Source organism: Cebus imitator, unplaced genomic scaffold (assembly GCF_001604975.1).
Source record: "Cebus imitator isolate Cc_AM_T3 unplaced genomic scaffold, Cebus_imitator-1.0 Scaffold197, whole genome shotgun sequence".
Classification (NCBI taxonomy): domain Eukaryota; kingdom Metazoa; phylum Chordata; class Mammalia; order Primates; family Cebidae; genus Cebus; species Cebus imitator.
The window spans coordinates 233,764-241,606 of NW_016107512.1; the positions used below are offsets into that span (position 1 = coordinate 233,764).

The 7,843-nt window shown below is 49.6% G+C and overlaps 2 long non-coding RNA genes across 2 annotated transcripts in view; one reads left to right on the forward strand and one right to left on the reverse strand.

Moving 5' to 3' along the window:
• The window catches only part of LOC108317164, an 18,650-nt gene extending 16,843 nt beyond the window's left edge, over window positions 1–1,807 (forward strand). Inside the window, exon 3 of the long non-coding RNA XR_001830618.1 lies at window positions 1,325–1,807. This is a non-coding gene — a long non-coding RNA (uncharacterized LOC108317164). The remainder of the gene's footprint in view (window positions 1–1,324) is intronic.
• A 3,923-nt stretch (window positions 1,808–5,730) lies between these two features.
• On the reverse strand, window positions 5,731–6,364 carry LOC119473953. Its single transcript, XR_005203224.1, has 2 exons — window positions 6,331–6,364; window positions 5,731–6,061 (listed from the first exon to the last, which is right to left on the reverse strand). It is a non-coding gene; the product is annotated as an uncharacterized LOC119473953 (long non-coding RNA).
• Between the last annotated feature and the right edge of the window lie 1,479 nt (window positions 6,365–7,843).

The window sequence follows — 7,843 nt, forward strand, 5'->3', positions numbered from 1 at the left end:
AAAAAGAAAAAGTATTTGGCCTGGAGCAAGGGGGCTGGAAGGGGGTGTCAGTCTGTGCCGTCTCGAGGGGTGTGGCCCGCTGTGTGTAAACATGGAGAAAGGGAGTGGCTTCTGGCCTGAACTATGGGCCCAGGGAAGGACTGGAAATTCCTACCCGGCCTTCTGCTCCCTCCCCACCTGCCACTGCAGCAACTTTGCTTCACAAACAAAGCAGAGATGGAATTGAGTGGAGTCTTTGCGATGACATCTGCCCCTGCCAAGGTCCTCTGCCCTTGGGAGATCCCACAACAGGCCTTGGCTCCATCCTTCAGCACCCAAGACTCAGGATGGCCCATACTCTCAGAGGCCCCTGCCCTGGCCCACTTTCCTGGTCCCGTTCTCTTTGAAGCAGCTTCCAGCTATAAAAGCCCAGGTAGGCTTGAAACAAGCAAACAACGACCAAAAAAAAAAAAAAAAAAAATGAAGTTATGTAAATATCAGGAAAAAAAAAAAAAACAAAAAAAAAAAAAAAAAAAAAAAAAAAAAAAAAAAAAAACCCCACTTCCCGTAGTTCTCCCGCAGATACAGGTTGAGAAGTCAGATGTGTAACTTAGAACAGGTCACTTAACCTTGCTGGATTTCAGTGTCTTCCTCAATGGACAAAACAGGTGGGAAGACAGTTTGAAATGTATAAGACAGTCTGAAAGGGTCAAGGATAAATATTAGGCCATTTAATTGTGGGTTCAAATCCTGGCCTCCCCCTCCCACCAGCTGGGTGATCTTGGGCAGGCTATTGAGTTCTTGGTGCCTAAGTTTTCTCATCAGAGGTGCTCCTGTGACCTATCTTGAAGCTTTGGGAGGTGGACTGAGTGAGATACGGATGCAAATCACCCAGCCCAAGCCCCACAGTTGGTAGACATTAGTTCTCTATTACTATATTTTGTTGAACCTAAGATTGCAAGATGTACCATTATTTTACGATCCACTAAGAAAGAAATACCACTGTTAGTGAATTGTGAGACACCTTGAAATGGATGAGATACTGTATTATTGGGAGGACAAGTGGGGAGTGGGTAGGAAATGGGAAAGTCAATCTCTATGGCTGTAGTTTCCCACTTGAGACACATTCTGGAATCCAGTGCCCAGCTTGCATCCCTGTAAACCGAAACCTCTGGAATACGGCCAGTAATCACTCTGTGACTTGGTTTCCCCACATACAAAACTGAGATAATTACAGAATCTACTTCTTAAATGAGAGTTGATTCACCTAAGTGGTTTAGAATAGTACCAGGCCCACAGAAATGCTGAAATGAATGCTAACAACTATTCCTCTCTCCACCCCCAGGTCCGGGCACAGGCTAGGTGCCTTCTGAGTGTTGGTTGATGCAGGAATAGACATGATCATGTGACTGCTGCCCTCCCTCCACCCCTCATCCAGCAGAGAGAGGCCCACTCTGGCCCCTGGAAGCCCGAGAAGAGGCTCACCTGCCCAAGGGCCTTCCGTCCAAAGTTCAAGGGAGCCCCACCCCTCCCGGATGCTTAGCTCACCCCACCCCGCCCCCACCCAGGCAGGGCTACAGTGTGGTGGGCACTGCCACACCCGGACCTGCCACAGCCTTTTGGAGTCGGTGACAAGAACCAAACCTCCCCCAGCCTCCACCCCTCCCCTTTCCTGCTTTTATTATTTTCTTTTCCATAAAGATTAGTCTGTGTTGCTCCTCTATCAAGGCCTGGAGGATAAACACGTGGTCCGGAGTCAGAGAAACCCCAGGCCTGAAGGCCCCACTGCCCCCACCCCAGCAGCATAAACCCAGGGCTTTTAAGCAAGGAATGGTTTTCAGTAAATCTCTCCTATCAGCAGAAACCTTTGAAAGAGTTTGTTTAAAGGCCAGGGAGATAAACAGCAAGGAGAAGTGTTTGTTTAAGATGTATGTTCTGTGTGGCCACTCTGGGGCCCGGATTTACATCTCTGGGGAGAGGAGCCACTCGGAGGCCAGGGTGGGGGCCTTCCACAGGCACCTCGGGCTCCTGGTGTGGACTTCAGCCCAGACCAGGGACCCAGGTGCTCAGGGGAGGGAGGTGAGCTGAGCTGCACTTGCAGGACTCTCCAGGCTTGGGGCATGAACGCAGGGGCTGAAAGGAGCCGCAGGAGGGGAAGAAGCCCTGTAAAGGAGGGGAGGGGTGCCCAGAAGGACCTGCTGGTTGGAATGCAGGCAGAAATCCCCTAGGAAGCCAACACACACACACACACACACACACACACACACACACACACACACACACACACTGAGAAGAGGCTCAGGCAAGGCCCACCCCAAACGGCCTCATACTCAGCAGCCCAACACACAGCTGGGTATGGCCAGCTCTGTGACCTTGGACAAGCCACCTAACCCAGAACGAGAGCCCTAGTTCCTCTCTGCTGTGAAAACAACACAACTGCCTCAAAGGGTTTTGAGTTTTCCTCCTGTCATTTCACAAAGATGGCTTGTGCCCCTACTGTACGGTACTTGGGATGCGACCGCCAACAAAACACAGCCTCTGCCTTTTGGAACTTAAAGAGGAGGAAGATAGGCCACGAGCACAATAATCAGTAAATTAAATACTCTTTGGAAGGTGACATGAGCTTTCAAAAGAAATACAGCAGGCCTGGCCCGGTGGCCCATGCCTGTAAATCCCAGTTTGGGAGGCAGAGGCGGGCGTATCACAAGATCAGGACCAGCCTGACCAACATAGTGAAACCCTGTCTCAACTGAAAAAAACAAAATTAGTTGGGGGTGGTGGCACGTGCCTATAGTCCCAACTACTTGGGAAACTGAGGCAGGAGAATCATTTGAACCCAGGAGGCTGAGGTTGTAGTGAGCCAAGACCGCGCCATTGCACTCCAGCCTGGGTGACAGAGCGAGACTTCATCTCAAAAAAAAAAAAAAAGAAAGAAAGAAATAGAGCAGGTACAAAGACCTGGAAAGGAGCTTTAGGTTGGACGTCCTGGAGAAGGCGGTCCTTAAGGGAGATGCATGTATCTGAGGGGAGAGAAGCTGGGGCAGACCTCTCAGCCAGGGCAAATGCCTGGGGGATTGAATCCAATATCTTAGGGAAGGTGCTGGAGCATGGTCCTGTGCTCAGTAAATAACGACCAATATTGTCATTATCGCTGAAGCAGTTACTGAGGGCTGGGATGGGCAGGGAAGCATTCAGAGAGGATTCAGGTTGGAAGCTAGGTTTCCCCTGGAATTCCTTCTCCCTGCCAAGTGGAGAGAAAGGCTCCACAGAAAATCATCATGGAGGTGAGGAGATACGAGAATGATGGCAGATCCTTCCCCAAACCCAATGGTGCCCCAGAGGTGTAGAAGCCAACACAGCTGGATTCTCAAGGAAAGTTCTTGGCCTGAGTCAGGAGTCTGGGCTCCCATGCTGGCTCAGCCCCTTCTGGGGGCAAGTGATTTGAAGCTTCCTGGGCTCTTCTTTTCTCTGTAGTAAAATGGGAATAATATAATATCCCCCCTACACTGAATTGGTTGGGAGAATGAAAAGAGATAGGGTGTTTTTTTCTGCTTGGAACAGAGCAAATGCTCAATAAACATTGGGTTTGCATTTTAGGCCTTCCTGTGCCCTTTCAGACTCCTTTTGGGCTTTTTCCTGGGAGAATGAGCCAGATGGTGATGAACCCACTGGATTTCAGACTTGGAGGAGAAGACGTTGGACAGCTGAGCACAGTCACCACATAACTGAAGGGATGTCCCTCTGGAGAAAGCCTAGATTTGTGCCAAAGGGGCTCCAAAAGGAAGGAAGAAATTTCAATGGCACAGATTTTCATTTGCACTCAGGAAGAATTTGGCAGTGGTCCATGCTATTTATCAGCAGGATGGACCTCTATAGAGACAGTAAGTCCCTGCTGTTAGGAATTGTGCAGGCAGAGGTGGCTGTTTTGTGGGAGTTTTTTTGTTCTGTTTTGTTTTTTGAGACAGAATTTCCCTCTTGTCACCCAGGCTGGAGTGCAGTGGCATATTATTTCCACTCACTGCAACCTCCGCCTCCCAGGCTAATTTTTGTATTTTTAGTAGAGACAAGGTTTCTCCATGTTGGCCAGGCTGGTCTCGAGCTCCTGACCTCAGATGATCTGCCCACCCTAGCTCCCAAAGTGCTGGGGTTACAGGCGTAAGCCACCATGCCCAGCCCTGAGTTTTGGATAGAGGTAGAACAGAGAGGCAAAGACTCCTTCTCTGCGAAGTTTGGACCGGTTGGCTTCTGGGGTCCCTTCTAGCTCTGAGATTTGGGGATTTACCTCCATTCCTTGCCAGGCTTCACAGTCCATCAAGATCTACCCATACACCAGATTTTTTCCAATGCTTCACAGAAGCTTTGAATTCAGTCACGTGATGGGCCAGCACATCTGAGAGACGAGTCCGTGCTAAAGTTGGAGTGGTCACGGATTAGCACGTTAGTCCTTCCAGGTAACCCAGGTGTAGGTTTACAGGGTCTTGGGTCTGTCAGCTTCAAGGTAAAAGGAACGGCGGATCTTCCAGCACCATGGGAGGGACCAAGAGACAGATATGTTTGGGAAAACATTCCTGAGTAGTTTATCAAATAGTGCCTAGTACCCTCCAAATCCTTCTTACAATAAGATTCACTTTAGCTAAGATCACCGACCAGAGCTCAAAGGTCTGAAGGGTTGGAGTGCCTACCTTGGCCCCTCTTCAGGAGCTACAGGAAGTTGCCAGCAGATCTCTGGACACCTTCTCCCTGCCCCGTAGATGCCTTGCCAAGGAGAATCCGCTCGCCTGGCAGCTGCAAGCCAGCACTTTTCTTTTCAAAGCCTCTGAGTCTCTTTTCCCTCCTCCTTCTTCCTTCCCGCCTCCCCCCTCAACCCTCAAAAAAGGAGGATGCCCCTTCTGTTGAGTACACAGCCTGCAATTTTGCTGTCAAATCTCAGCCAGGAGGTCAGTGTTGTGACTGACTGTGTAAGGATCGCTCCCTTAAGGGTAATTACACTAAATTCCCCTCTGAAGGACAGCTCTCTCTGGATAGAATACAAGAAAACTCCGCATCCCCCATTCACGGAAATTCATGATTTCTGTGGCTGTCACTGGCACTCTGGCAGCGAGACACTTCGAGGTGCTCCAGCCACTCGGAGGTGAGTCTGAAGGCGGTGGCCATGCAGGACGCAGGCCATGGGGGTGGGCGGCCAAGCAGCAAGATGAGGGGGGTGGGGTTCAGAGGGACCCCTTTGGGGAGCTGGGGTCCTGGGTGGCTAAGCAGGAACTGGGCCACAGACAGGAACATCTCCATCTGAGCTGGCCATGCCCTGAATGAGGAATGCAAGGTCTCTCCACTGACATACCCCCCCCCCCAGAGGATACCCTACACATGCACTCATTCCTTTTTAACATGTTGCCTTAGAGCACCCACCACCTGCCCTGTACTGTACTAGGCACTAAAGGGGGACCCACGATTGGGCAGCTGCCCCCTCTGCAAAGAGCTGGAGCGCTCATAGGCAAAACAAAGCACTGACACGTGAAAGGTGAATAAATATCCAAGCCTCCTCCATCTTCGCATCATCCCCAGACCCTATCAGAGGAGCAACACCCTGACCCTTGTCCCCATCTGCCCTGAGGGAGGATAGCAGCTAGATCTTTCAGGTCCGGCAGCCCCATACTTCCACCCTCCCCACCCCAGGGAAAACCTGGAAGAGTTGGGGAGTCACTCACCCACAACAAACAGTTAAAAGGAAGAAAGCAGGTCTGGCGATATCAATGCACTTTGATAACAATAAACTCTGCTTTTAATTTATGCTAATGTGTAGGGCTGTGGTGACAGTAAGAACTAAATTACAGAGTGGCTTTCGAGCTGGTAATTATCCCTCCATTTTTCGCTGCTCTGGAAGATGGACACACAATTATGCTCTCTTGCTGTATATTAATACAGATTCTTGACATCTTCAGCAGACCTGGAGCTGTCATAGAGCTTTTTGTCTCCTTTAATTGAAAATTAATGGTTACTGGGTTGCCACGGAAACAGAGGCCACGGACGCCAATGGCGCTCACGTCTCACCGCGGGACTGGCGGCATCAGGAGTCCGGAATGACCTTGAAAGTTAAAAGAAAAAAAAAACTTAAAAAGAAGGGGAGAGGAGGGGAGAGGAGGACAGGAGGGTGGGGGTGGTGTTCATGTCAGAGCTGAGAGACAGAGAAAGAAGAGAAGGAAAGGAGTGAAAAGGGGGAAGAGGGAGAGAAAACAGAGGAAAGGAAGAGATTAAAAATCGAAAAGAAGAGAGGAAATTCCAGGAGGTTGGGAGTGCAGATGATGGGGGGAAGATTATATTGGTAAGTGTTACCTCTCAGCTTTTGCCTCTTACATCTCGTGCTCTTGCTTGCTTTCTCTCTCTCTCTCTCTCTCTCTTTTTTTTTCTTTAGATGGAGTTTCGCACTCCTGTTAGCCAGGCCAGAGTGCAGTGGCGTGATCTCAGCTCGCCGCAACCTCCGCCTCCTGGGTTCAAGCGATTCCCCTGCCTCAGCCTCCCGAGTAGCTGGGGCTACAGGGGTGTGCCACCATGCCTGGCTAAGTTTTTGTAATTTTAGTAGAGATGGGCTTTCACTATATTAGCCAGGGTGGTCTTGATCTCCTGACCTCGTGATCTGCCCGTCTCGGCCTCCCAAAGTGCTGGGATTACAGGCCTGGCACTTTTTCTCTCTTTTTTTTAAAGACTCACTGAAACAGGGAACTGGATCTCCACCTCAAACTCTATGATTCTACAAATCTGTTTCAGTCAGAATGTCAGCATCTGCTGAGGGTCTCCATGAGAAACAGAAAAAGGCTCCTTTGGTATCATGAGAGGTGGCAGGCAGAGCAGGGGCAGGGGTGAGGTATGCCACATGGGCACTTCCCAGGACCCAAGTGCGCTGTGCTGTCAGAAGTGGGGGGCAGGGAGGGGACCACTGCATGGGGAGCTGGGAGCTGCCACAACACTGCTCCAGCAATCATGGGCAGGTGAGAGGGCTCTGTCTGCTGGGCCTTCAGTTTGAAGACACAACAAAAGAACTCAAAAGAGTCAGAGATGGGGGGGCATGAAGCAGGAGGGTCCGGGCAGGGTTCAGTTTGCCTGGGAAGATAAGAGATAGAGGAGGGCCGCTCAGTGTCCCTCTGGGATGGCCAGTGGCTCTGGGCTTGGGAAGGTGTTTTCCTAGGAGAAGTTAGCAGGCAGAGCCTAAAAGCGCTGGGGACCCCTGAGTGTTCTAGCAGGGAAGGTGGTCTCTTTCCTCATTAGCCCACCTTCCCAATTCCTCACCCCAGGGCACCTGCTCTAGAAAAACAACTCAATTCAACCATTACTGGATGCCTACAGTGAACCAGCAGCCAAGCTAGACTTTGGGGTCACAAAGATGAATCAGACATAGATACTGCCTAGAAAGGCCAAAAATTGCAGCTGGGAGTAGACAGACATGAACAGACAATTGGAAAGTGAGCGATCCCCTCAAAGATTTCTCTGCAAGGATGTTCATCTCAGTGTTATTTAGAATAGCAAAAATCTAGAAATGGATGGATGGCCAGCAGGTGATGACTGACAAAATGATATGCCTTATACCCAAAGACAGACCACTAGACACTCATTTTAAATTATGTTGGAGAGAATATTTAGTGACCTGGGGGAAAGGTTCTCGATAGTTTATTAAATAAAAAAATTAGTTTACACTGTGGTGATGTATTCATGATTCCATGATCTCGTTCTAAACTTTTAACGACATGTGTACATTAAGCATGCCATGCTGTAATAAAAAGTTACATATATGTGTATGTAAATGTGTGTGTGTGTATTTGTGAATATGTGTGTGTGAATGTGTGTAACCATGTGAGTTTGTGTAAATGTGTGT